This window comes from Tyto alba, unplaced genomic scaffold (genome assembly GCF_018691265.1).
Source record: "Tyto alba isolate M040663 unplaced genomic scaffold, T.alba_DEE_v4.0 Super-Scaffold_39, whole genome shotgun sequence".
NCBI classification, from domain to species: domain Eukaryota; kingdom Metazoa; phylum Chordata; class Aves; order Strigiformes; family Tytonidae; genus Tyto; species Tyto alba.
In genome coordinates, this window is record NW_024881314.1 from 1,839,517 (window position 1) to 1,865,122 (window position 25,606).

Here is a 25,606-nt window from a genome sequence, read left to right on the forward strand (position 1 = left end):
TTATTTTTTTCTCCCCCCGCCCCCCTCCATCTTCTGTCTTTTTCTGACTGAAAGGTGTCAGCTGGAAAGCAGGGGTGGCAAGGAAGAGCTTGGGACTGGGTGCATGAGTAGCAGTGCTCTGGGCTTCTATTTATAGGAGAGTAGGCATACGGTTTGGGGCAGCCCCAGACTAAATCTGCATGGCAGCGGCTGCACGGATTCGTCCCCGAGCTGAAGGGCTCAAATGTGATGCGTAAAGCACTGCAGCTCCACAAAGAACTGCTGACTATGTTGTGCTCCTACCTGTGGAGCTCACAACAACCCTGAAATGTTTCCACGTTGGGCTGAAAGTGAGGTTTTTGATATGTGGTCGAGCGGCTGAGCTTTCCGGGCTCCTCTGGGACAGCAGTTCAGACCTTTGCTCTGACCCTGCCTGGTTCACATCTGGACGCCCAGGCTGCTGCTGCTCTTGTAAGATCAAGGCTGGTCTGCCCGTGTTTCCTTCCCCTTGACCTTGTGTTGGATCAGGGAGCTGAGCCCAGGCTTCGAGGTCCTGGGCAAGGGCTGTGGCCGTGGGGCTTTCCCATTTTTCCTGTGCTGTGTATGTATGTTTGTGCAAAATCCTTCATGGACATTTTTGGGCATATGGGCTTTTTGATTCTAGCTTGTTGTTGAGAAAAATCTTCCCTGTACTGAGCGTTGGTGCAGGTTCCACTGAACCTACCTGCCTCTGCAAAAGGGTATTTTGGAAAAGCAGCCTCATTCAGATGAAGAACAGGTTTGTTTCAGTAGGTCCTGCTCTGTTGAAAATACAGCACCTTGTGTGAGGCCTGGATGACAGAGGTTATGTTTTGAGTTTGCTGTTGTATCAGAGAGGTGTTCTCATAAGCCACTTTGTCCTCTCTCCTTGAGAATTTCCTCCTGTTGGGACTCTGTTTTCCCCTTTACCAAAACCTCCAGTTCGCTGCTACACTGAATTGAACCACGTTTTGAGAGCAACTTCCAGCTGGGAACATGAGCGCGTGGTTCCTCGAGCTTAATTTTTCTTAAGTCTTTTGGCTGGGTTGCGTTATTTCCTTCCTTATTTTTTTAGGCATAGTACCGTCCAATCCATCTGATATTGCCAACAGTGTTGATGCAAGTGCCGTAGCGTTGTAGAATGGGAAGGCTCGGAGAGGTATGGAATGAGTCCAAGGTCAACGACAGCGGTGCTGGCCGTGTGTATATCGAGGCGAGTCAGGGTGTTAGCCTGCAGAAGGAGCCCCCCTGCAGAAGGCTGAAGGTTGTTATGGTTTGGAGGGGTGGTTTGGGGTTAGACAGCTTAGGCTGGAGCGTGGCTGACTTCTGTCAAAGTTGCATCCAGCAGAAAACACTTCTCATGGAAGTCGTGCAACCAGGGCTCTGTAATGGAAAATCTGCCACACCTTAAATGCTATCGTATTACTCACGAGCGCAATACTGGTAATTAACTGAGTTAAAAACCAGATTTATTGCATGTCAGTTATCACCTAACAAGTTGGCATATCTGAGAGATGCATCAGAGGCCGGATGTGCTGGTTTCCCACCTAAGGTAAGGGAGGTCACCTGCCTTGCCACCAGTGGAGATCCAAAGGTCCAATGGATCTTGCCATTTTTAAATATAACCTCGTTCATGTACAAGAATGTGTTTAACACCACTGGGCTGCAAGGTTATCAAGTCCAGTGTAACGAGATGCAAAATATCCAGTAATTTCATCACAATTTTGTGTGTCTCTGTGCAACTTTCTAGCATCTCCTGATTGCTTCTGACATCAGAAATGTTCTCAGGCTTTTCCCTTCTGCCCTGATCCAGAACAGCACGGTGTAAATGCTGTGCTGGATTCAAGCTCTTTGTTGCTAATCTGCAGTGAAGGCTGTGGGAACTGATGTGATTTGTCACTGCAGCTGCTTAAAAAGGAAATCTAAAGGCACCCTATGCATGCAAGGTATCCAGGTAACAGGATTACAACACCTGGGTTTAAATTTGCAAATCATCTATAGCTATGAGTTGCAGTTCAAATCTTATTCCCCAATTTAGTCTCTGCCCTTAAATCTTCTATTCCTGGACATGCCTTATTTCCAACTTCTTTTGCAGGCTGTTGCAGAGCTGATGTGCCTGAGTGCTGCTGAAGCACCACATCTCATGTATGTTGAAATGTTGAAAGTACTCTGAAACATGTGAACTTAGCATTTCTGCAAACTTCATTATTTAAGAAGTTAGGAAAAACTAAGTATTTGGAACCCAGAAGAGCACATGGATTTGATTTTCTTGGTGCATACTAGGAAAATTATGATTTCTAAAGTTCAGGTTTTCTAGGTACCCGCGTGCAGAAAAGTACCAGGGAACATGTGTTTGGTTTTGTCTTTTTCTGTACCTGCAATAACTCATCTGAATTTGCTCAGGCTGGCAAAAACTGAAGGGAGATGTGACCTCCTCTGAACTAGCCTGACACCTTTGCTCTGAGACCTCCAAACAGAAGATCCCAACGCTAGGGAGAAGGCTTAGAAACATGATGTGGATGGGCTGCTTTTGGGGATTGAAAACCATGATTTTATCAGCAATAGTATGGCCAGCAGGACCGGGGGAGTGATTGTCCCCCTGTACTTGGCACCGGTGAGGCCACACTGTGAATACTGGGCTCAGTTCTGGGCCCCTCACTACAAGGAAGATGTTGAGGTGATGGAGCGTGTCCAGAGAAGGGCAACGGAGCTGGGGAAGGGTCTGGAGCACAAGTGCTGTGAGGGGCAGCTGAGGGAACTGGGGGTTTTAAGCCTGGAGAAAAGGAGGCTCAGGGGAGACCTTACTGCTCACTACAGATACCTGAAAGGAGATTGTAGCAAGGGGGGGGGGGGGGGGGGGGGGGGGGAGTTGTCCATCTCTTTTCCCAAGTACCAAGCGATAGGGACAAGAGGAAATGGCCTCAAGTTGTACAGGGGAGGTTTAGACTGGATATTAGGATAATTTCTTCACCGAAAGGGTTGTCAAGCACTGGAACAGGCTGCCCAGAGAAGTGGTGGAGTCACCATCCCTGGAGGTATTTAAAAGGTTTGTAGATGAGGCACCTGGGGACAGGGTTTAGTGGTGGACTTGGCAGTGCTAGGTTAACGATTGGACTTGATGAGCTTAAAAGTCTCTTCCAACCTAAACTCTTCTGTGATTCTGTGATGGCTTGAGGGAGCACTGCAGCCTGGGAAAGATTCTCTGCCTGTTCTTTGCAAAGCCCAGGGCTTCCTGAGCGGTGGCTGCTCAACAGAAAGTGTGTGATGAGACCAAGGGCATGGTCTGAGCTCAAATCTTGCCTTTTGAATAAACAGTGGGCTGCTGTGCTTAAGCATTCACTGGTGATGTGGTAATCTTGGGAGGCCTGTCCGTCTTAAAAGTGGCTTTAGCTCACAGCTGGCAGTTGCACTGGGAGGTGGTGGACGTGAGCAGGCACTGAGTTCGGAGGGAATCAGAAGCTCAGCTGGCTGCTGGTCTCATCTTTCTGACCAGGAAGTCTGCTTGTCTGTGAGATAATCTCCCGATCGCACAGACCTGGCAAGGAGATGTGCCGGTGGAGGGGGGACAGGTCAACGTTTGAGCCAGCCCAGCTTCTGCTCTGGTGTCTCTTAAGATGCTTTTCTATTTCACAACGTCATGCTGAGCTTCCTCGATGCCAGTCCCAGGCTGAAGGGCCAGCTGGGAAGGGGAAGTACCTTTGCTTTCTTATAAGTAGATCATTGATTTTCAGTTTGGCGTGTGCTTTTCAATCAGGACTGTGGTGGATACTTCTCATGGGGAGAGAGGATCGCACACCTTCCTTTCCTGCTCGTAAGCAGGAGAGAGCACAAAACCTTCACAGCAGTGTCTCTTGGAAGTCAGAGAGAGATTTCCGAGTATCTGCAGCGGGAAGGGCCGATGCCCTCAGGTCCTTCAGGTTCTCCTGTTTCTCCTTTCCAGAACAAGCCTGGAAACCTGGCTGGGAGCTGAGCAGCGAGGAGCGCTCCAACCTCCCTGCTGCCTTTCCATCCTGCCTGCCCCTGTCCCACAGCTGGGACCTCCTTTTACTCCAAGTCACTCCTGTTGCCGTAAGCCAAACTTCAAAGAAAGAATTCTCTGTCTCGCTGGTTCTGCCTGATGGAAGTTGGCCGGGCAGTGCCCTGGGAGAGGCGGCTTGCAGCCCGTCACTGTGCCCTGGCTCCTCTGTCTGATGGGGTCTGTCTGTAGGAACTGGTTCTACATTTGGCTTTTTCTCACTTATCTGCTCTGCCAAGGCCCCCAAAACTTACCCTAGATATTGCCCATGAGGAAGTGCTTGAGGTCCCAGATGTTCTGGATTTTTCTGGGTGTAATACCAAAATACTTTGGTAATAGTCAAAATTTTCACTGCTTGAAAACACCTGAAAGCTGCTGCAGGTGCCGAGTTGCATAGCTGTTCATTTTTGTTGTGCTCCCTCTGAAGCACTGTCCCTCTTTGCCCTGTGGTGCACAAAGCTGTCCTCTGAGAAGCTTATGATCCAAGTATGATGTTTTCTCGGGGTGCAATAAAAAGTGGTTTTTGCAGAAAGAGGCAGAGCCTGCTGCAATTGAGGAGTTTGGTGTTTTAGTAAGGCTCAGCTGTGCCAACGTGAAGCCTGAAGCTTTCTCATCTCTTGAGCAGTCACTGGCTGCCTTTGCCGTGTGCTATGGAGGGGAAATTATCATTTCCATCAGAGATTTACTTGGAGGCCCTGCCTCATTTCCCTAAATTTTGTACCTAATTAAATTCTAGTTCTTGATCCATCAGATTCCTCCAAAGACAACACTTTTCCCCTTGGCACCTTCCACCCAAGGTACCTTCTTTTCTGCTCCCCAGAATCTGTTGTGTGGCTGCTTTGCGTCTGTCTTTTTTTTTTTTTTTTTGGCAGACAATAAATCATGTTTTGCTTTCTTCAAACATGTGGGGGAGATCCCAACAAGATTGATGACAGAGAAGGACGGCTAATATTTCCCCGTACAGAAAACAGTTTTGTGCAGTGCAAAGCACGGAAACGATACAGCTACTTTTTTGCAGGATTATGTGGGACAGTAAATCAGTTTGTTCTCATTTCCCCACAACCCGTGAGGCTGCAGCGTGGGAGGGAGATCACATCTGCCTTTGGAGCAGGGTGCTGGAGGAAAGGGAGATGTTGTTGGCGATGAGCCTGGTGCTGCCATTCCCCAAACCATGCCATCCTCTTGTCGCTTGTGCCAGGTCCCCTGCGGGTAGCCCAGGGGCTGGGGCAGTGCTTTGGTAGAGCTACAACGAGGTGCTGCTAAAGATGGGCTTGCCAGATGTTTTTTGGGGAGGGGGTACACTGTGCTGTGCAGGATGTTGGCAGATACTCATAGCAGGTGAGAGGGCAGGGAGGGAGGGGCTGAAAGGTGGACGATGGTTTGTAGCAATGCAAAAAAAAAGGGAAATATTGTTGAATTTAGTTTTTTAATTTCTTTTTTTTTTTTTTTTTTTTTTTCTTTAACAAGCTGTGCGTGTGTCCATCTCGGCTCTTCTGAGTCTGCGCTCAGCCTGCTGCAGCTGGAAGCGGCCAGCGAGGTATCCTGCCACGCGGGTAGCGCTTGGACCTGTGCTGACACAGAAATACCAGTTATATTCCATTCCCCTCCGCTCTGGCAGGCAAGTGCGGGCACTTCCCAGCTGCCCATCCTTTTCCTCAAACGGGCTCTGGTGGTCCCTGCTTGGAAGGAAGGAAAGAATAAATCCGCGCGAAGGCCGCGTTGCCCTTGCTCTCCGGCCGGCGAGCCCGTCCAGCTGGAAGCGGGACAGTGGGCGATTCCCATCCCCCTGGCCCTGCCGGCCCCGCTCCCCCTTCTCCCCCGCAGCCCTGCCTTGCCCTTTTGTGGAGATTTATAGAGCCGAGTGGGCTGAGAACAAATGAGCAGACATTAAGGCGATGTGTTCTGCATACTAATGACAAGATACTGCTTCTGCACCTCGGGGCAATACTGGGTCAGGCCAGTTTAGCTGTAAACTTTATTTATGTGCTTATTACATCGCAGCTGCAGTTTGCCGGCCCGGGCTGAGGGCTTAGGGATGTGTCCGGCAATAAATTTTGTTTGTTTATTTGAAATAAGATACCCCTTCCCCCCTAACTCTTCCTCTCTTTCTTTTGGGGGGGGGGGGAGCGGGGAATCTCTTCTTTGCCATCAGAGATTTGTGAGTGGCGTGGGGAAGGTGGAATGAAGAGTGAGGGAGAGGTGATGAACGAGGTTTGTGTGGAGCAGTTGGATTTATTTAAGCCTTGATGGTGTAAGGAGGATTTTCTCTTCCTTGGCAGGTAGCAGTGGGCAGAGGAGAGAAAGGGTCTTTTCATCAAAGCTTTGGGAGACCAGGAATCCATCCCTGGCTCTGCCACTGACCCCTCTGGCCAGGCACAGTCCAGTCCCTTTGCCTCCAGTCCTGTCTGGTACCCAGGGCTTGGACACCTTGTTTTTGCCCATCTCACTGACACCGGTGTCAGTTTAGCTGTGCTGCTCTGGTACAAGGTGTGGGGAGGTGGGTTTGGTTTGGGAGAGGACGTGCTCTGTACTCCTGAGATCAGTGGAGAGATGGGCGGTGATTTATGCCCACAGCAAAGATGTTCTAAAACATTCTATTTTTATGGTATTCCCTCCAGCCTGCTTCCTCCTCGTGTTACATCTTGTCTCTTGGGTTTATAAGTGCTCTGGGGGCAGGGATTGTCGTTCTCTCTTGTCCTGGCTCCGAGCTGCTTTCCGCCTTGCTCCATCATTCAAAGCAGTAAAACACATGGAGGACATGATGAGTTTGGAGCAGGAGCTTTGCCCACTCCTGCTCTCATGCAGAGAAGGTAGGAAAGGCTGAGCAGAGCCGAATTGGTTTTTCAGAGCCTCCTTTGAGATCCCCAGCCTGGCTGAGTCTTGCTGGTGGTGTTGTGATATAAATGAAGGATGCCCTCTCTGGGCTGGTGCTGGGACTTTTGAGTGGCGAGCCCTTGTGAGGATAAGGCGTTATTTCACTCGTGAGCCCTGATGGCCTCTGATTCCTGGGGCTGAGCAGGGCTGGATGTGGTCACCTGGAGCTGGGGAACGGCTGGATCAGGGCTGGAAGTGAACTGGGTCAAGGCACAACTTCTGGCAGGGCTAACTGGGGAGGTGGGGTGGAAGAGGCTTTGTAGACCCCATCACCTCTCTGGGTGAATCCACCTTCAACATCTCCATGTCAGTGCCCAGCTCCAGGACGTGGCTCTGTGATGTTATCTGCTGCCAGATAAGCCTGGCTGGGCAAAAATTCAGCCCAGCAAGGAGGCAAAGACTCTCTGTACCTCTGTGTTTACAGGTATGTCAACATTAACCACGTTAAGCATCCATCCCAGCTCATTTCTCATCAGTGACGGTCAGAGAGAGTTTAGGTTGTGGTGGAGCACCATGTGCCTTGTAGGAGACCAACAACTACTGCTTGAGAAAAAAAAACCCCAAACACAATAAACGCAAAACAAACCCAAAAAACCCCAACAACAACAAAAGAGGAGCCACCTGAACTCCCCCAACTCTCCTCGTTTTTGTTCCCTGGTCAGAAACCTCCTTCCCTATCAAGCCTCGCTTGGGGGAAACTGTCCCAGCAGCGCTGCTCCCTGTTGCCATGCAGTAGACTTGAGCTCTAATTGGGTTGGACTTGATTTCCCAGGCCCTCTCGCCTGGCAGGGGCTCCAGATGTCCCCGAGGTGATGGGCCAGGGCTGGGGCGAGGCAGGATGGAGGCAACGGGAGGAGGAGGAGGGCCTGGCTGCCGCGGGATGCGGCCGGGGGCCCTGGCAGGAGCGCTGCTGGAGCGGGCTCTCCTGGCTCGCAGCCTGCTCTCTCAGCCGGAGGTAACAGGGCAGCCACAAATGCCGAAGAGGAGATCAACGGGGGGTGGAGGAGGGATGAAAGAAAACAACCTTCAAAAGAACATGCCCTGCTTTTTTTTTTTTTTTTTTTTTGTTATTGTTGTTGTTGAGGGGAGAGGTACTAGACTGGTGAGGACTTCTAATGAGCTTTCCTCTAGGAAAGCCCGTTATTGCACTGGATCCAGAAATGCCCTTGCTTGATAAAAATATACATGTGTGTGTATTTGTATGGTGTTACACGTTGATTTGCTGTCCCTGCCCATTCCAACGCCAGAAGACTTTGCAGCTCGTAGGCACGTTGTCTGTCTTGCACACTGGTTTCTGGAGGGTTGTCTCCCCTCTTCATTCCCGGCTCGCTCCTGTCCACCACTTCTCTAACAGAAAATAATTTTGCCGTGGTAGTCAAGGTTCTAGACATAGAAATAGGAAGGAAACCCTCCATGCTAAGAGTTTTCTGCATGCATAATTTTAAGAGATTGTCCATTTTGGAGAGTGTTGTTGTGTGTGTTATGCTGTGGCTGGGCCCTGGGAGGGAGAGGAGTGCATGAGGAGGCATCACCCTGTTGATGCGGTGTCCTGGGGTGAAGGTTGGTAGCACGGCTATTGACTTAACTCAAAAATGAGTCCTTTGCCGCTTCTGCCATGAAACCTGAGATTTTACATCGTTTCAAAATGGGCTGTTGGGTGATTTCATGTGTTTCATCTTGACTTCTGCTCTGCAATACCTAAAACTAAGAGGTTGGATGTCCAGAGTCACTGTCCCGTACCCGACTAACTTCCCCAGTACAAAGGGCTCCGTTTCTCCTGCAGCCTGTCATTTACAAGTCTTCCCCACTGACTGAAGTAGAAATTAGGTAGGATTTGTGTAACAAACCCTGGATGTGCCTCTTATTTTTATATCTCCTATTCACTCTTAGACGCCCTACAAATCCGTTACTTCTCTGGGTGCTTCCAGAGCTTGGGGTGTTTTGGGAGGTCTCTGGAGGGCTGTTTTACGCCCTGTGAACAATAGGCATTGACCCAAGCCCTGTGCAAGCAACGGCCTGATGGCTTTTTCAGTGAGATGCCTCATCCCTACAGTGCTGTTGACACTGGTTGGCTTCCCAGTTAAACCCATGGATGACCCTGCTCCTGTGGGAGAGGAATGGAGAAGAAAAAGAGCAAAGATAGGGCAGTTCAGGGCAGGATTGCAGTATCAAGGACCCATGGAGAGCTGATGGATGAGATTGGGAAGGGGAAATGGTGGTGGGACGGACTCCTGATGTCTGCAGGCAATCCCCCAAGATGGAGAGCCCTGCTCTCTAGCCGCTCCTCGTTAGAGGTTTAGAAAGCTCTAATTGGGGTTTTCACTTTGCCTTTCCCAGCACTCAGCCCAGGGCTTTGGCTCAGAGCTTCCCGTCAGCTCCTGTTCTGAGCATGAAGCTGTGCTTTCAGGTGAAATCCTACCCCGGAGGAGGCTCTCCTGCTCCCCTCCCTCCTTGGCCGGCTGAAGGTTTGTGTTTTTGGAGCGGATGTAGGAGTTTCCTCCTCATGGCCTTCAGGTAACTTGCCCACCTGCGGCCTCTGGATCAAACTCAAACCTGTTTTTCTAACAGCAATTGCGGAACTAGGCTGGGTTTGCAGGACTACCGCTTTCCAGCAAATCCGCCCCATTCAAGGAAACCTCCCGGCACCCCCCTCCCCACGGAGCCCCAGGGGTTGTGCTGGATGGGGATGACTGAGCGTGGATTAACCCTTCCAGCTTTGCTTGTCCAGCAAGTTTAGACATCATCTGGGTCCATGTCCACGACAGCTGGTGCAGGGGTGTTGCGGCTGTTACCAGCTCTGCACCCCGAGGTCTTTGGGGTGCAAACTGGGAGAGGGATGTGACACTAGGGTTAACGTATTTTTGGGGAGGGAATTTCTCTGCTTTGTTGTTGGATACAGCCTCTCAGCCCTACTGAAGGGAGCTTTTAGCATGCAAATGCACTTTGCCTCATGCTTTTTAATGTTTTACTTCTCGTAATTGCCGAGACCGGTTGTAATTTTTGGACGTGGCTGGGTTTCCGAAAGCAGCTTCCCCTTGAAAGTGGTTCCCGTTGCTGGTGAGATTTGATTTCTGTCCCCTCCGTTTTTTGGTCTATCGGATTGAAGGAAGCAAATGAGTCGCCCTGGTTAATGTTAGTGCTGGAAAGTCCTGAGGTGCAATAGTGAAAAATAACACGTGTTTAACCTTTGAGTGTTGTTGTATTATATTTTGTTGTTGTGCTTCTCGTACAACTTTGCTGGGAAACAATAAACATTTTGGGCCAGGACAGATCATCAGCTGCGTAAGCCATTGGAGCAGGTCCAGCGGAGCTGCACGGCGTCGCTCTCGGCGGAGGCTCCTGCCCCTCCGGCCGCCTGGGCGCCCGTTGGACGTGATGCCTCTCCATGACACTCCTTGTAGAGATGAGCTTTCCAGAACTCCAGTTCTTAACCCTGAGCCTGGATTGCAACACCACATCTCTCCCCAAAACCAGCAAAATAGCGGTGCAAGCTGTCAAGATGTTATCGTGGTGGTTGCACAACACGCTATTCCATAGAGGGCTTTCCTGGGGAAGCGGCGTTTGAGATGTGCTGTCCGTCCATCCGTCTGTCTCACTGTCAAGAACTAAGTCTTTCTGGGTAGCGTCAACAAAATCTGCTGGTGTGTCAGAGCTATAAAGTACATCAAACTCCAGCAAGTTGCGTGTAGATAGATAAAGGCAGAAGAGAAGGTCCTATTGCTTCCTCTTGTTGAAGGGAAGGGTGCAACCTTATTTCTGCTCAAGCCTGATGGACATCAGAGAATCTAAGTGTGATGTGCCATACTGCAGAAAGCCAGTCTTCATGGGTTCCCCTGCTCTCACTTTCTGCTTTCTTCCTGAAAGCTTTGGCTCCAGAGCATCGAGAATCTCAGCTTTCATAGAAACTCAAGCTCTGACTCTCAAGGTTACAGAGAGAAGCATGAAAATGTGACTCTCCAAGGACTTGAAGCTTGCAAAACTCAGCAACGCTTGCAGGAAATTTGGCTCAAATTTGGTCTCTGGCAGTCAGGCTAGATAGACGTGGTGTTGGAGTTTGTTAGGAAATTTGCACTTGAGTGTTATGTAGATGGATAGTTTGTCTGTCTTTGGTCTATACGAGCTTGTGACAGGACAGGCGCTGTGCAGAGCGAGTTACATCAGGCAAGTGGCTTCTGACAGCGCTGGGCGGGGTGGGTGAAATCGTTCTCTGTTAATTGAAACGTGCCCTTTCCTTAGCGTTCCTCTGAGTGGGGTTTTGAGCTCCTGGCAGAGAGGCTGAGGGTCCTCCAGGCCTTTCCCCAAGGTACGAGAGAAGATGATGGTGCCGGCCCCAAGGAGCATGCAGCCCGTGCAGATGGGGAGGGGAAAGAGGCACAGAGAGGTGAAGGGACACGCTCACGGTCACGGTGCTGCTCCATGGGAGAGCTGGGATGAGATGTCAGGTCTCTGGGGCTCTGGCTGCTGAGCTCCCTGGGATGCCATGCTGGCTGGTGAGGGGCCGGGGCTGTAGGTGCCTGTACTCTCGACTGTATTACCAATTTCCTCCTCTTTACAGTTATTGGCTGCGCCATCTCGATGCTGACCTTGTTCTTGTTTAACTTGGCTTTCGCTGCGGCTGCTGCGTGTTCCCGAGTGATGGATTTTTACCTTTGTGCCAGTTGGTTTGGGGGAAAGGACGTAGCTTCACTGACGTGTTTGGGTTGTGGGTCTCTCTTCTAAGGTCCTGAAAAAAAGCATCCCAGAGTGCTCTCACCCTATAAAATATACCCTGGCAGGAATTTTCTGTCCATATCATGTTAGTGAGCCAGCACTAAATAGGCTGTGATTCTGTACCAGGGCAGTATGGGTCCCCACTTCTCTTTCTTAGAGTGAGCATTTAGTGGAGGCACCCAAATGAGCGTGTTTCCTTTTTGCTGGTGGGCATTTCCAAGGCAGTGCGCTCCTGAGCAGTCTGGGATCCTTTTGGAGCTGCTGGTCTCTGAGGGATGACGCTCCTTCAGCTTCAGACACCATCGTTAAGCTTCAGGAGCTGTGAGAGATGGGGTTAGTCTTCTAGCAAGGCCAAGGTTTGGAAGACTGTGACCTTAGGGGTGCTGGTGCTTGCACGGGGCTCCCAAAGGGATGTCACTGACCACAGTGCCTGCCCTTTGCTGGGAAAGCTCTGGAAGCACCCCCAGCACGCGTGTGCGCTGGAGCTGAGCATCCCGCCTGCACAAGGGCTGATCTGAGCCCGGTCCTTTGGTGCAATCTGTGGCAGGAGGGGGGGGATAAAGGGAGAAGAATAGCTCTATCTGCTGGGCGAGCTGCTAGGCATGGCGCTGGAGAGGATGAAAGGGGAGAGCTGCCATCGCGGCGGCGATCACAGGCAGCCTGAGCAGCTGCATGGGCAGCCAGGTCATGCGGGCAACGACTCGGTCCCGCAGGACGTTTCCCCCCGCTCCGGGTGCTTTTTGAATCTGCAGTTTCCAGCTCAGTGGAACTGGGGGCAGAGAAAGCTCCGGCGAGGCTGAGCTGGCCTCAAACAAAGCGCTTAAAAAGATAAAGGGCGAAAAAAGGGCTTTTGGGGCTCCCATCGCCTTGTTCGCGGCGAGCGCATGGTGGATGGTTGTGCAGCTCGGCGGGGACCTGCCCCGTGTGCCCCGAGTCCCAAATGAAGGGGGACAGGGCATCCCCCCGGGGCAGCGGGGACCACGCTGGCTGGTTGAGCCGCTGGCATTTCAGACCTAATGGCTTCCGGCCACCGAGGTCATTGCGTGGCAAGTGACCACCTAAAACCAGTAGCCCCTGGGCACGGCTCCATGCTGGAGCGGCTGTTCTTTGCAGGAGGGTCCCTGCGGAGCCCAGGTGCCTCCCCGCCACCTCTGCCCCTCCCCGGGTGTTTTAACTTGTTTCCTTTTGGTGGAGGAAACATGACTTTTCCCATTGATGGAATTCAGCCCCGACAATGCCGAGTGACACAATTTCCCACTCCGAGCATGCCGTCGAGCTGCAGCAGTGCTGAGATGCTGGGTAGCCCTTTTCGGAGCCATCTGCATGACAATGCGGCGGTCTGTGCTACCATTAGCTGCCCTTTTGCTATTAGTACCTAATGAAAATGTAACCATATTTAACCCCCCACAGTCCGAGATTAGCGAGAAAGGGGCCTAAGTGGATTTAATTCTTTTGTATGGTGAGCATCAAACTCTCCATTTTGATTGCTCTGTCCCCTCTTCCCCTCTCCAGCGGGAGAGGGAGGCAGGAAAGCTGTGTAAGGCTAACTCTATCCTCTCAGCTGTCCCCGGCACAATGGGCAAAGTATCTTTTGTGGCATTAACGGCTTTGGCTGGGGGCTGGGGGGAGCCGGGGTGGAGAACAATGTGTGAGAAGCTGAGACTGTGGGTTTCCCACACGGCCCAATATGTCTCCCCGCACCCCCCTCTGGGACAAGCAGACCTGCAGCAGCCCAGCCCACAGCTGATCCCGGCTTGATTGGCTTTTTTTTTTTTTTTTTTTTTTTTTCCATTTTTTTTTTTTTTTTTTTTTTTTTTTCCTCCTTCCTTCCCCCCTCATTGTGCTCTTGAGAGATGAAAATCCTTTCCTGGCGTGAAAGGAGAGGCGTGCCTTAAATCCCCTCCCTCGGACGGACCGGGCATGTCATATGACGGCCAAATCCACCGGATTAGTGTGTGTGTGTCTGCGTGCGTGTCCTGCCGGGGGCTGGAGGCGGGGGGCGGGATGCCCGATATCTATATTCCTTCCCTTCCCCCTCTCTCTATATTGATTTCTGCCAGGATATTTATTCATTGCACCTGCTGGCTGCCGGCCTCCCGCTGCCCGCCGGCCTTTCGCTGCGGTTTTGAAGATCCAACCTTGGGGCAGGGGAGCACAGTAAATTCTCGACCCTTTTCCCGTCTCCCATCCCCCTGTGTTTTCCCAAATCCGGGGCCGGGGAGGAGGGGGGGGTGGATAAAGGAGCCGTCGCTTTGGCTCTGTGCAATGGAAGGATCTTTGCGGGAAGAAGACGGGATCTTGCCGAGGAAGGGTTGCTTGGCTGGAGTCTGGGTTGGCGGCACAGCCGATGGGCAGGCGTGGGCTTCCAAAGGACCAGGAACGCAGCCTGGGGCCCAACCCCACCTCGGTGGAGACCCCCCCCTCCGGGTGTCCCAGCCGGTTGCAGCTCTGGACAAGCCTGGCACGGTGGGGGGACAGTCCCCTCACGTTTGTCATTACTTGTGGGAACCCCAATGTTAAGGATTTGTGCTTGTGGGAAGCAACTGCTTACAGGGTCACCTCCTCCTTCCGCACGGGAAGAACGGAGGCAGAGCTCTTAATCGACAAAGCCAATGTCATGAGCAAAGTCAGAGTCGTAGCCAAGAACAGCATTTACTACCATTTAATTCCTGCCTCAGTGTTTTTAATGTCCCAAATTCACAACTGTCTTGGTTCCCCTTCAGGTTTTTTTTCAGTCGTGCTGCGTCATTTCATGCTGGAATTCCTTTTTTTTTTCCAAGAAAACAGTTTTTACAGACCCCACCAGCCAAACCAACATCTCCTGCCTGCCCGCGGCGTGAGAACTTGCATGCTCATGGAGGAAGTCTGCCTCGGTTGAGATGAGTTTAGCCAACCGGGTCTGCAGCCTCCAATCTCTTTCTGCGTGCACGAAATCTTGCTTAGTAGGAAAGAAAAATCTCTGTGGGGCAAACACAGGGATGAGGGTGTGGGTGATGGTCCTGGTCAGTGCGGGGGGTCCAGCAAGTGGCAGCATCCCTGTAATGAAAGGGGCACTGGTGAAACAGCCCAGGGCTGAATGAGGTGACCTGCCCCTGCAGGTAGTTAGGTCTTTCTGCGGGTGAGGTTTGCTAAACGTGTGCATAAGTTTGCTGTAAGTGTGGGAAGAACCTTATTTCTAAAGAAAAATCAATCTCTTTGCAACAGCCAGCCTGATAGTCCTTGCCGAGCCCGGCTGGCAGGGCACGGTGTGCCTGGCTGTCCCTGGGGACGGCGAGCTGGTGGCAACAGGCTCCAGGCACGGGTGTGGAGGCAGATGGCCACGGTGGCCACCACTACCATGGTCAGCGGCCGAGGGGAGGCCAGTGGGGCCGGTGGTTTGGCCACCGGCCGGGGCGGCTGCTGGGGAGGGATGTCAGAAAGCAGCACTGCCGGGGATTGCCTCGCCGCATTGCCCCAGGGTGGGCAACAGAGCACAGGGCTGAGAGCCCCCCCCCGGGGCAAGAGATCCCCAGGAGGAGATGCTCAACCCCGGGGACTTCGAAGATGCCCCAGCCGGAGGGTGAGCAGGGATGGAGAGCCAGGCCCTGGAGCAGCGGGGAACGCGCCCTCCGCCTCCGGACTGGGGATGCTGTGGTCCTCAGCGGGACGTAGAGGTGAAGTGTCGCGGGGCTCGGGCGGGAGGAGAAGCGTGCGAGGGGGTGGGGAGGGCGGTGGGGGGGACGGAGGGGACTGCTGCTTGTGTGAATGTGGCCCCGCTCATTGTTCTGCGGCTTTATTCTCCGGGCCTCGATGGGACTGATTTAGAAATCCTAATCAGGGAGCAGTCTCCTCGCCTCCCGAGTGTGACACAACTCGAGCTGCTCCGGGGCGCCTTTGTTCCCTAATGACAGCTGACTTCATGCAGCAGTGGGAACAGTTTGAGCATAACTCCGCACCGGGGCTGGCAGCTGCAGCCTTAACTCTTTCTTGCCCACCTGCACGGCACAGCGGGACAGGGGAGGTGGCGGGGGGCTGGGAGGAAACGTAGCTGAAATGCATGTAGCCTGTGCAGGGATGCTCGGCTTCACCTCCGGCACCTCGCCTGAGAGCGACTGCAGCGAAGGGGGACTGGGGACAATAAAGCTGCAGCCGTACAACTCTGTTGGAGGCAGCGGGGAAGGAGAAGCAAAGTCATTTTCCACGGGCAGTCGCTGCTGCGTGGCTATTTTGGGTGTCTGCTGCAGGTATTCATTGGGAAACAACTCAAACAAGCCCAACCCAGGGCAATGTTTGCTGCTGCCTTGGAGGAGGGAGGCTGAATTTCAGAAACTGCACGTCCAGTTTTGTTGATGCTTTGAGTGTTGGAGAATGTCTGCAGCCCTGGGTGAGCGTGAAGTGCTTTCACACTGGCTGCGGGGCATTTACATCACTTGCATTGAAAGTAAAAGGCATTGAGTCACTCCAAGATGTTCCCGGAAGAGATTTCTGGCTCTGCCAGCAAAAGAGCTTGAGAGCAAGCGTCATTCTCCCTCTCTTGGCCCCGATTTCTTCCCTGGCAAAGCGGGGCTTGTGATACAATGTCCCGCACAGAGCTGTGTTCTGTAGCGTTGGAATTGTGCTCGGTGAGGCTTGCTGGGCCAGCGCTAGCAACGGTTAAACCCTTTTCCCCTTTCTGTTTGTTGTCAAACCACTACTCTGACCTGGGAAAATACTTCTGGAAAATTACCCTTATTAAAGGGGGGACGACCCGGGAGAGGCAGAGCTGGCTTGGCCTGATGGGTTGCAGTCCTCCCTCCTGCGCCGGGTGAGCCCACGGCGGCTCTGCCCTGGCTGGCTCCGGCGGGGGCAATTAGCAGATGGGTCTATGCTGGTTTCCCAGCACCTGTGTCCCCTCTGCTGTCCCCGAATCGCGGCCGCCCATGCTTGGCCAGGGTCTCCCTGGCGACAAGGCCACGGGATGCTGTGCAGTCCATTTGTCACCAATTGTCACTGTTTTGTTCTGCCTTGTATGCGCACTCGATTGTGTCACGGGGGAGGTGAGGAGGAGCAATCAGGCCTTGTCTAATGGGCTGCGGTCTCCCGCTGCGGGGAAAAACGGAGGGTCTGCCTGCGGAGGGATGGGGAAAAGGAAAGGGAGAGGGAGAGGGAAAGGGAAAAGCCAGCACTGCGGCTGTGCCTGCCGGGAGCATCCCAGGTATGGCCGAGACGGGACGGCTCCTGGCACCGCTGCAGGGCAGGCAAAGATCCTTGCTTCGCTTAGACAAGAATTTAGGTCAAGGATGAGTTTGGCTCTCTGCAGCGTGGCCGTGTCCCCGCCAAGGTGGGGGTTGAGGGGGTGTCAGCCCTTCTCCTTGTAGTGCTGGCAGGGCTGTCCAATCCGCCCCCCCCCCCCCCCCCATCATCTTCCACAGCGATGTTCCCCCCCTGCCACGCTTGTGCGTGGCTGTGGGATGGGGGTTGGTTCTCCTTGGGTCTCTCCTCATCCAAAGGGAGGTGGGATTCCTGCAGGATAAGCCCACCCCAAGGTACCCCTGGCCGGTGAGGTTTTGGGAGCTGCAATGCCCCCGAGGGGGTCTGGCTTTGCAGGTGAGGCTGCTGTAGGCTTCAGGCTGAAGGCGGATTAACACCTCATTCAGACCCCAGCTTCTGAGCAATTCAGATTTCCCGCAAGTGTGCTGCTGAAAGGGATTTGATGTATTATGGATTTTGGTATGCCTCTGTTAGCATATGTCAGTTTTTGGCCGAAGATGTGATCTTGTACTAAACTATATAATTTTTTTTTTTCTCTCTCTGCCCTATCATCTCCAGCTTACCCAAAGTGACATGATTCATCTCTCCCTGCTTGGCTTCATCAACCCCCTTTTTTTTTTTTCCTTAGTCTCCCAACTTCAAGAGCCACCAGGACTAGCTCAAACTAGAGCCGTGGCCAACTCTGAGCCTCAGCACCCACACTCAGGTTTTTCTGTAAACCCTTAATTCAGACCAGGCTGGCCAAAACGTTTACGGGAATTCAGGGAAGTTGTTCAGCATAGCTGCGAGGAGGTTGGGAAAACTTGAGCAGTCAACCCCAAACCAGGCAAGCTGAGGCGGTTCCAGTTTGGCTTCCAGACCTGGAGCTCAGCGTGAAATACCGCAGAGGGAAGGGAAAAGAGGGTGTCCTTGGCAAAGTGTCAGTCGAGGCAACTGAAACTGCTGAGCTTTTGCAGCGCGTGGTATTTGGCAGGTTTCTTTCCTTACTCCCTGGTGGTCATCGGTCCATGTCTCCAAACCGCTGTGTGGTTCAGCTCACTTGGCTGCACGAGCTGGGGGAGTCTCAGGGGATGGCTCTACGATGGCACCGTGGATCCCTGGGCTGCTTTTTCGGTGTTGTTTTTTCGGAGGGGGGGGGGATGTTGTGCCAGTTGCCCACCCAGACTTTGCCATCTCTGAGCCTGGCAGGAAGCTGCTGCCTGAACGGCCCCTTTGTGGTGGTTGGATCCAGCTGAAACGTGGCCAGGAGAGCAGGTTCTGGCCTGGAAAATTGATGCTGGTGCTGTTGACGGAGGAGAAGATATGCAGGGAAGAGTGGGAGGCTAGGGTAAGGTCAGCTACAGGACTGGGGGGAGGCTTGTAAGATTTTTCAGTGATCCCTCCAACCTCACCATCCACCAACACCACGCTACCTCCTGGTGAAGACCAGGCGGTGTTTTGAGAGAGCACCAAGGGGCAGCCCTTCATCCGCAGAGCTGGTGGAGTCCCTGTGCCAGGTGAGGGCACAAAGGACCAGGAACTTCTGCAGAAAATGAGTATTTTCTCTTTCGTGTTGTAACTGTACAATGCAGCAAAGCAAGGAAGGGAAGGACTTCCAAGCAGGGAGTATTAAAGAGGGTCCCAAGCAACTGTATTTCTTCAGTCCTGGGTTTTTCCCTAAAGGAATGGGGATGAAATTGCTCCCCAGCCATGCTGTAGAGCGACATCTGCTCGGCATTTATTTCTTGCAGGGGAGGGCACAGGGAGCTGCTCCCTTCAACCTCTGCTCGCGGTGGTGGAAGGAGAAAGAGCACGTAACCGCTCTGCCCTGGGGGGAGTTTCATCTCCCTTTTGGTCTGGGGTGAGCAAGGTGTGGGGCAGGAGAAAACCAGGCTCCAGCAGTCCTCGGCGTTTGTCATCGCTGAATGGGAACAGCTCTGAAAGTAGAAAGTTGAGCTGAAAGGTGTGACTTGTCATTAAGTGCACGGGTGTCTCCAGGGTATCTGGAAGGGAACCAGATCGCCCAGTTGCACCACGTGTGTTGTATGAATCGCATACTTCAGGGGTGTCCTCTGGTTGCTCATGATGGAAGGACCGTCTCCTCCCCAACGCTTTGTCCTCTGGCATATTGCAAATGTGACTTTGGGGTCTTTTTCCTTAATGCTTTGGAAAGTTTGGGGATCCCTGTGGGTTGAAGACACATCCCTTGCATGCATTGGGCTCGCTCCGTGCCCGAGGGGCTGCTGGGGAGGGTGGTCGTGGGGCTGGGAGCACTGCAGCAGTGTGTGTGATGGGAGACAGGAGAATGGAGTTTAGCTATGATTAAGTTCAAAAGGGAGGAAATAGGAATTATATGGGGTGTTTGTTTGTGTTTTTTTTTTTTTGTTTGTTTGTTTTTTTATTTTATTTTAATAAAGGAAACAATGCTGATGGTGAGCAGTGCCAGCCTGGGAATCCAGGCGGAAATTTATAGCAGGCAGCTCTTCTTTCTCAGCCCTGTTTTCCACCAGGTGCAATACTGGAAAACTTGCTTTCTACCCGAGCCAAGCTACTCCCATCCCACTGCTGCCAGCCCTGCTGTGGGCTGCCCGGGCTCATCGCTGCTTTTCAGGATCTCGAAAAGCCCTGGGTGATACGTGCCCCGTTGCCGTGATGTCTCTCCATCCCTTTGGGCTTTCTGTTTCTGCCAGAGACGGCTGTTTCTCAAATTCCTCCTCAAACCATGGGCGGATCCGTTCTCACAATACCTCGTCTGCGAGAGGAAGTGTCAGGGATGATGCAAATGGTTTTTGTCAAAATATTTTTGGAGGGAATAAAAATAGCTCTTGGACCAAAATCTATTTCTGTTCCCGAGAAGGAGTGCTTGTTACGACTGTTTTCTACAGGTGCTGTCAGAGCAGGGGTGGAAACTGGAAATGCTTGGTTATGCCTTGCTTTTTGGATGAAAATCGGTTGGTTTCCCACAATGGTAGAAAAAGTGTTGTGAAGAAGGGGCTGGTTTCTCTCCGCTAATGTGGCTCCCTTGTACTCAGCTGGGTCTCTGCCTCAGCTTCTTAGCCAGCCTCCTTCCTCCCTTCCAGGGTGAAAAATTTAAACTGGTTTGTTTTCAAAATAGCTTTTGCAAAGATAGTAGAAAAAAAAATCCCTCTGTAATTGTCCTAATGGTACAGATAGAGGAGAAGTATGTGCAGGCCAAGCAGTGTCTGCCCAGCCCCAGGGCAGAGGATCCTGTGGATCCCAGGGCAGAGGATCCCATGCCACAGGGGTGGTACTGCCAGCCCGGGGACTGAAAGTGCCTCCTTGTGCAAAGCCCTGGAGCTGTTGATAAAAATGCATTTCAGTGGGGTCCTTTTAGCCATTTTTCATTTGTTTTTCCCATTTTTTTTTTTTCTTTTGAGGGTTGTAGATTATTTTTTTTTTATTCTGGCTCGGCAGTGTGTTCCCACAGGCAGGCTCTCTGTGCCTCCCTCGGTTCCCTTCGGTGGGCAGAGGGACAGGAGCTCCCAGCCCGGCTCGCTGGAACTGTGTGTACAGGGTGGCTGTGTTCTCCTGGGACAGGCATCAGGATATTGTCCTTGGGGGACATCAGGAGCCTTCCTGGTGGTCACCTGCACATCTGCCTTTGTGACCACCCTTTGAGGGCCATACCCGGTGTACCTGTCCCTGCAGATGTACAGCCAAGCCGAGGGCAAAGACTGTAGCTCCAAAGAGCTGGCTGCATCCGAGGCCTCCCAATCCCAATAGCACACGAGCATTTTTTTTTTTCCTTGCCCTCTTGCTTTTTTTCCTGCCTGGGAATTTTGCTGTGAGTCCTTAGCAGGCTCACAGAAAAGGTTTTGGGGATGGACTGATTCAGGGGAATTTGAAGCTCCGTGTGACTGTGTTCCCAGCTCTGTGACACCTCAGGATGGGCACTTGTCTGGCAGAGGCAAACAGGCTGCGATGCCTATTTGGGAGAGCTGGACCAGTGGCTTCCACTGGAGAAATGATGGGCAGTGGCTGGCTTGGCCAGAACTCTGAGGATGACTTTCATCCACAAGTGTATTATCCTGAAATATATTTATCTTTGGAGCAGCATGCAGATGCGTTTTGCCCACTGCAGAACACCTTTGTGAAGGAGGAGGTAATATTTGGGTTTGGGGAGCTCACGACAGATTGGTGCTTAAGCTACCCTGCGTTACAAGAACTAATATTTCCATCGATGCCACGGGGAGGGGGTTGCAGCTGGGGCAGAGGGAGGCCGTGGGGGTTTGATGCTGGAGGAGCTGGATTTGCATTTCCAGCTGTGGGAGTGCAAGCCCAGCTGATGGGTTTATGTGCAAATGAGAGCCCAGCAGCTCCGGAGCACACGGATGCTGCCAGAAGAGCCTCCTGTGCACGTGGCCTGCGGGGATGACGGCAGAGAGGGGGTCCCGAAGGACGGGGGCTGCCAGCTTTGTGCAGCTGCTCTCCCGAGAGCCGGCTCCAGGAATCTGTGTTTGCTTTGGCTGCACGTTTCGTGCAGAAATGGTGGTAACACAATGCTCCGGGAGGGAGGAGGGGAGAGAGAGGAGAGGTCCCGCGAGTTTCCGAGCACGATAATGTGCCTGGTCCACACAGAGCCGGAGCTTTTGGGCCGCCCTCCTGTCGGGCTGCAGCTCAGGTGCTTGACGGTGGGACATGGACCTTGGGGACCATCCCTGGGAAAAAGGTTATTTTAATTTACCTGGTTGGAATTTTTCAACCAAAGCTTGATCCTTTCTTTCCTGGAACCCAATTGCTTATTTTTTTTTTGTGGAGAAAGGTTTGGATTTGAATTTTCTGATTTTCAGCTGTGGAAATGGTTTCTCCTCCGTTATTCCCCCTTCCTTGTGCTTTCCCTTTTACTTCTTCATTCCTTTTTTCCTTCTGTTGTCTCAATAAAGGAAAAAAGGGAAAAAATAATCCCGAGAACTGAAAAAGCAAAAATCAAGAAGCTGGAAAGGTTTGAAAATTTTCTTCTGGTTTCGTATTGAAAATAAGAAATATTTCTTCATTTGAAGAGCTGGTGGAGTTTGATTCCTGTCCAAAATAACACTGACCTGTTGCTTCTTCTGGTTTTGCTCAACGGTCTCGAATACTGAGCAGGGTTAAGTCATCCATTTGAACAGGGATGGCTGGACGTAGTCTTGGAAAAAAAAGCTGTTCTTGTAAGTGGCTCTGTCTGCCGTTTCAGCTCCCCTGGAGAGCTCTGGGGAGAAAAGCAGGGGATGTGGGGAAACCTGCTGGGATCGGGACCTGCACCCCCCTCAGCTGTGCTGACCTCTCTCCATCGATGAGTCAGGGAAGGTGGGTGCAGATAGGCTGAAGCAACCCAGGCCTGGGAGAAATCTGGGCCACAGAGTCTGCACATTGCAAATGCCTTAAAACTGGGAATTGAACCCAGTTTGTAGCCGTGATTTCCAGCCTCCCGACTCCTCTGTGGCGTCATTCTTCCCTTGGAGACACCTTGGGCTTAGGTGGTCGTTGACAAATCCAGCCACTTTTCTTACTCAGTGCCAGTCTCCAGGAGCCAGAAAGGAGCAGAAACAATAAATAAAAAAGGGAAAGCTTTTACTCTTCATTTTTCAGTGGTATTTTTATGTCTGGCGCCCTGTATGAGCAAAGAAAACGGTGGCCCATCTGTTTCTAGCACCATTAAAGGCATTTGACTGCATGTGGCCCTCAAAAATAAAATAAAAATAGGACCCTTTGGTCTGAAAATGTCAAACACTCTTTCATCTTAGACGACCCCCAGCCGGGACCATATCCTCCCAAAGCTGAGAAGCAGGAGTGGGTTCCCACCAGTGTTCTTCCCAACAGAGGCATCTGCCCCCTTCCTCTCCTCATTTTTTTTTTTTTTTTTTTTTTTTTTTGCAAGAGAAGGAAGTTAGGCACTTGAGGTTCACGCTGGCTGGTGACCTCTGAGTGCCGCTGCCCTGGACCTCTTCTCCGGCTTCTTTCCTCCTCCAACTCAGCAGACTTCTTTGGGCCTCAGGAGTGAAGAGGTTAAAGCCTCTCTAACAAGTGTTCGGAGGAGGGAAGTGTGTTTGACATGTTTTAGGACCAGACTTTGAGAAGGCTGTGCCAGCAGGATGCAATTAATGACTGGGAAGAGAAGATTGCTACAATATGGGGGTTGCTTTCTCCTCATCCCCGTCTTCCCCGCCACTTGAAGCCACAGTCTGCATTCTGTCCTGCCGGGAGCCCGTGTAGATTTACGGAGACTCTCCTCTAGGATGTACTGTAAAAAATTGGTGTGGTGTTACCTCTGCTAATTTGGCAACGGTGCACCTACACGAAGAAAGTTCGGGTGTAACTTCAGGCTTCGGAAACTTCTGCTAATTAGAAGAGTGTTTTAAAGGTTGCTGGAGATACCTGCATAAGTACGTAGCCTTTTTGACGTGAAAGCTCTTTTTATTTATCAGACTCGGGGATAGTGTAAGTCCTGCTGTGTTGGAAAAGGGAAGCAAAGGATTTTAATTTAGGGGAAAAGCCTCATTATTTCCTTCATAAAAATCTTTGAAGTTTTTTGTGCATTTTTTTTTGCCATTACATGGGGGTTAACGTTGATACGAGGTACTTTGGCGCATGGCGTCTTCAGACCACCGGCTCCTGGGGGAAGAAACGGGGCCAGATGTGCAAACCTGCCCGAGTCCCAACGGACGAGCCGGGGCTGCGATCTGCAGACCCGCTTCCCAGCCCGGCGAGGCAGCTCCAGCCTTTCTTGGCAGGTGACCCAGGGAGGAGCAGAGGAAGGAAGGTCTGAGGCGTGACTGTTAGTGGGAATGCTTGCGAGAGTGTTTCAAGTGTCTCTACGTCTGACCTGCAGAAGGTGCGGGTCTTTTCCCCAAACCCTGGGCAGAGCCATTGGGTAGCTCGTTCTGGATGTATTCAGCCCATAATCTAGTTTATGGACCACAGTGCCAACCAGGACATTACTGTGACATGATGCTCTTGCAGAAAAGTGGGGATGCTTGTTGTCATTCTGTTCTCTCTTGCCACAATGAAAAACTGAATCCAGAGACCCATTTCTGATATTTTCCTATTCAAAAAGGTGTTGGTCTGTTGGGTGAAATGGCTCCTGGGACCAGTGTTGGCTTGGTGGGGCTGTGGGGGGCATGAAGACCCTTGGAAGACAGATATGTAGGCAGCTGTGTTTCTCCAACCTAATTTTTAAGTAGGAAGGGCATGTCAACTGCTTCGAGTCTAAGAAAAATTGTTATAATGAACATCTTCCCCCCAATATTTGAAACAGAACGTTTTAAGGGCTTGTGAAGTTCAAAGGAGCTTTGCCTGTGCCGTCACACAACTCGTGTGTGCGTTTCCCTGCTGCTGGGTCCCTCCCAGGTCTCAAATGAGTCAAACCAGCTCTTGGACTACAGGGCCACTTTCAGCCAAGGACTCGGGCAGGATGCACGTGTGGTCCAAGTGCCTGCGCTGCTATTCCCAGGCTGTTGGGCTCCTTACCTCATTCCTTGGTTTGGCCCCAATGGCCTCCTGCACTGCTGAATGGATGGGTCCGGGAAGCGCGACCGCAGCTGGGGAGGTGCAGGCAGCTGCTCCTCCTCAACGCTCGTTTTTATTGGAAACAGCTCTTTGAGCTGGGGAAGTTCTTTCTCCTCCTTTGGGCACTCAGACCTTGGAAATTTAGGTCCAGCTGAGCCATGGCCACCCATTATGGCACCAGGTGACGTCTTCAGCTACTCCGTGCTGTACCTCCCAGCCTGGGGGAGGACAGTCCTTCCTCCTCATCAGTCCTTGCCCAGCAGCCTGTATTCCTGTGGCCTTGGGTGGCTCCTCTCCCTCCTTGTGGGGTTGGTATGTTGAGGGCCTGATCTTGGTAAGAATCCCTTGGTGCTACTGGTGGTGTATAAATAAGTGGAAAAACCACTTGGTCTCCCCGGAGATGTGCTTAGGGTAGGGTATTATTATATATTTTTTTTTTTTGGCTAACCGGGCCCACACAACAGCTGTTGAGCAATCGTTCCTCCTCTAAAAACAAATAAGGAGCAAGTCTGGTGGCCAAATGTTGCAGGCACGTTGTAATGACTGTTAGCAAATTGCATTTGCAGTGTGGGGCTGCTTAACAAAACAGCTGCTAGGTTTGCCTCTCCTCCTGTGTAACATTAGTTGCTCGCTGGTGTTGCTGAGCAGGGAGAGAGGGACTGTTGCGGAGCAGGCTGGAGTCCCCGTGGGATGATGCTTGTGGTACAAAGACATCGTATTGGCCATAGTGTTCTTGAACACTAAAGTTTTGAGGTTTTGGATTCTGTGAGTGGAGGCTGTTTTTTCTCCCACCTCATCTTTGCACAGCTTGATGGCTCCTGGGGTTTCTGCATCTGGCTGGAAGAGGGATGCAGCGAGTGGCAGCGAAATGTCCGTGTCCCATCCCAGTCCTTGTGCTGGAGACAGCACAGGGACAGCAAGTGCTGTGTCCCATCTCCTCCTCCTCCTCCTCCCCTGTCCAAGTGTGGCTCTGAGCTTCAGACACTGACCCACCTAGAGTGCTTTCCAGGAGAAAATTGGCCAAAGATTGGGTATTGCTTACCACTGCTACGAAACAACAACACTATTGCTGGTTCACTCAAAAAAAGACCTCGAAAACTGAGCCTGGGTCTGGTAAGGATTTTTGGTGTAACACCTGACATCTGGGTTGAGATGGAAAGTCTTTCCCAAGATAGCTCTGCTACATATGGTTATGAAAAAGTCCTTAGCCATTTTCCTCCTATTATTTTCATTATTGTTATTATTTACTGGCATTTTTTTCAGCCTGGATAATGGAAAAAAGCTGAGCTGATTTCA

General features: G+C 51.8%; 1 long non-coding RNA gene across 1 annotated transcript in view; it reads left to right on the forward strand.

Annotated features, from left to right (window-relative positions):
* LOC116964075 overlaps positions 1–25,606 on the forward strand; it is an 80,150-nt gene that overhangs the window by 282 nt on the left and 54,262 nt on the right. The gene's annotated exons all lie outside the window — the stretch shown is intronic.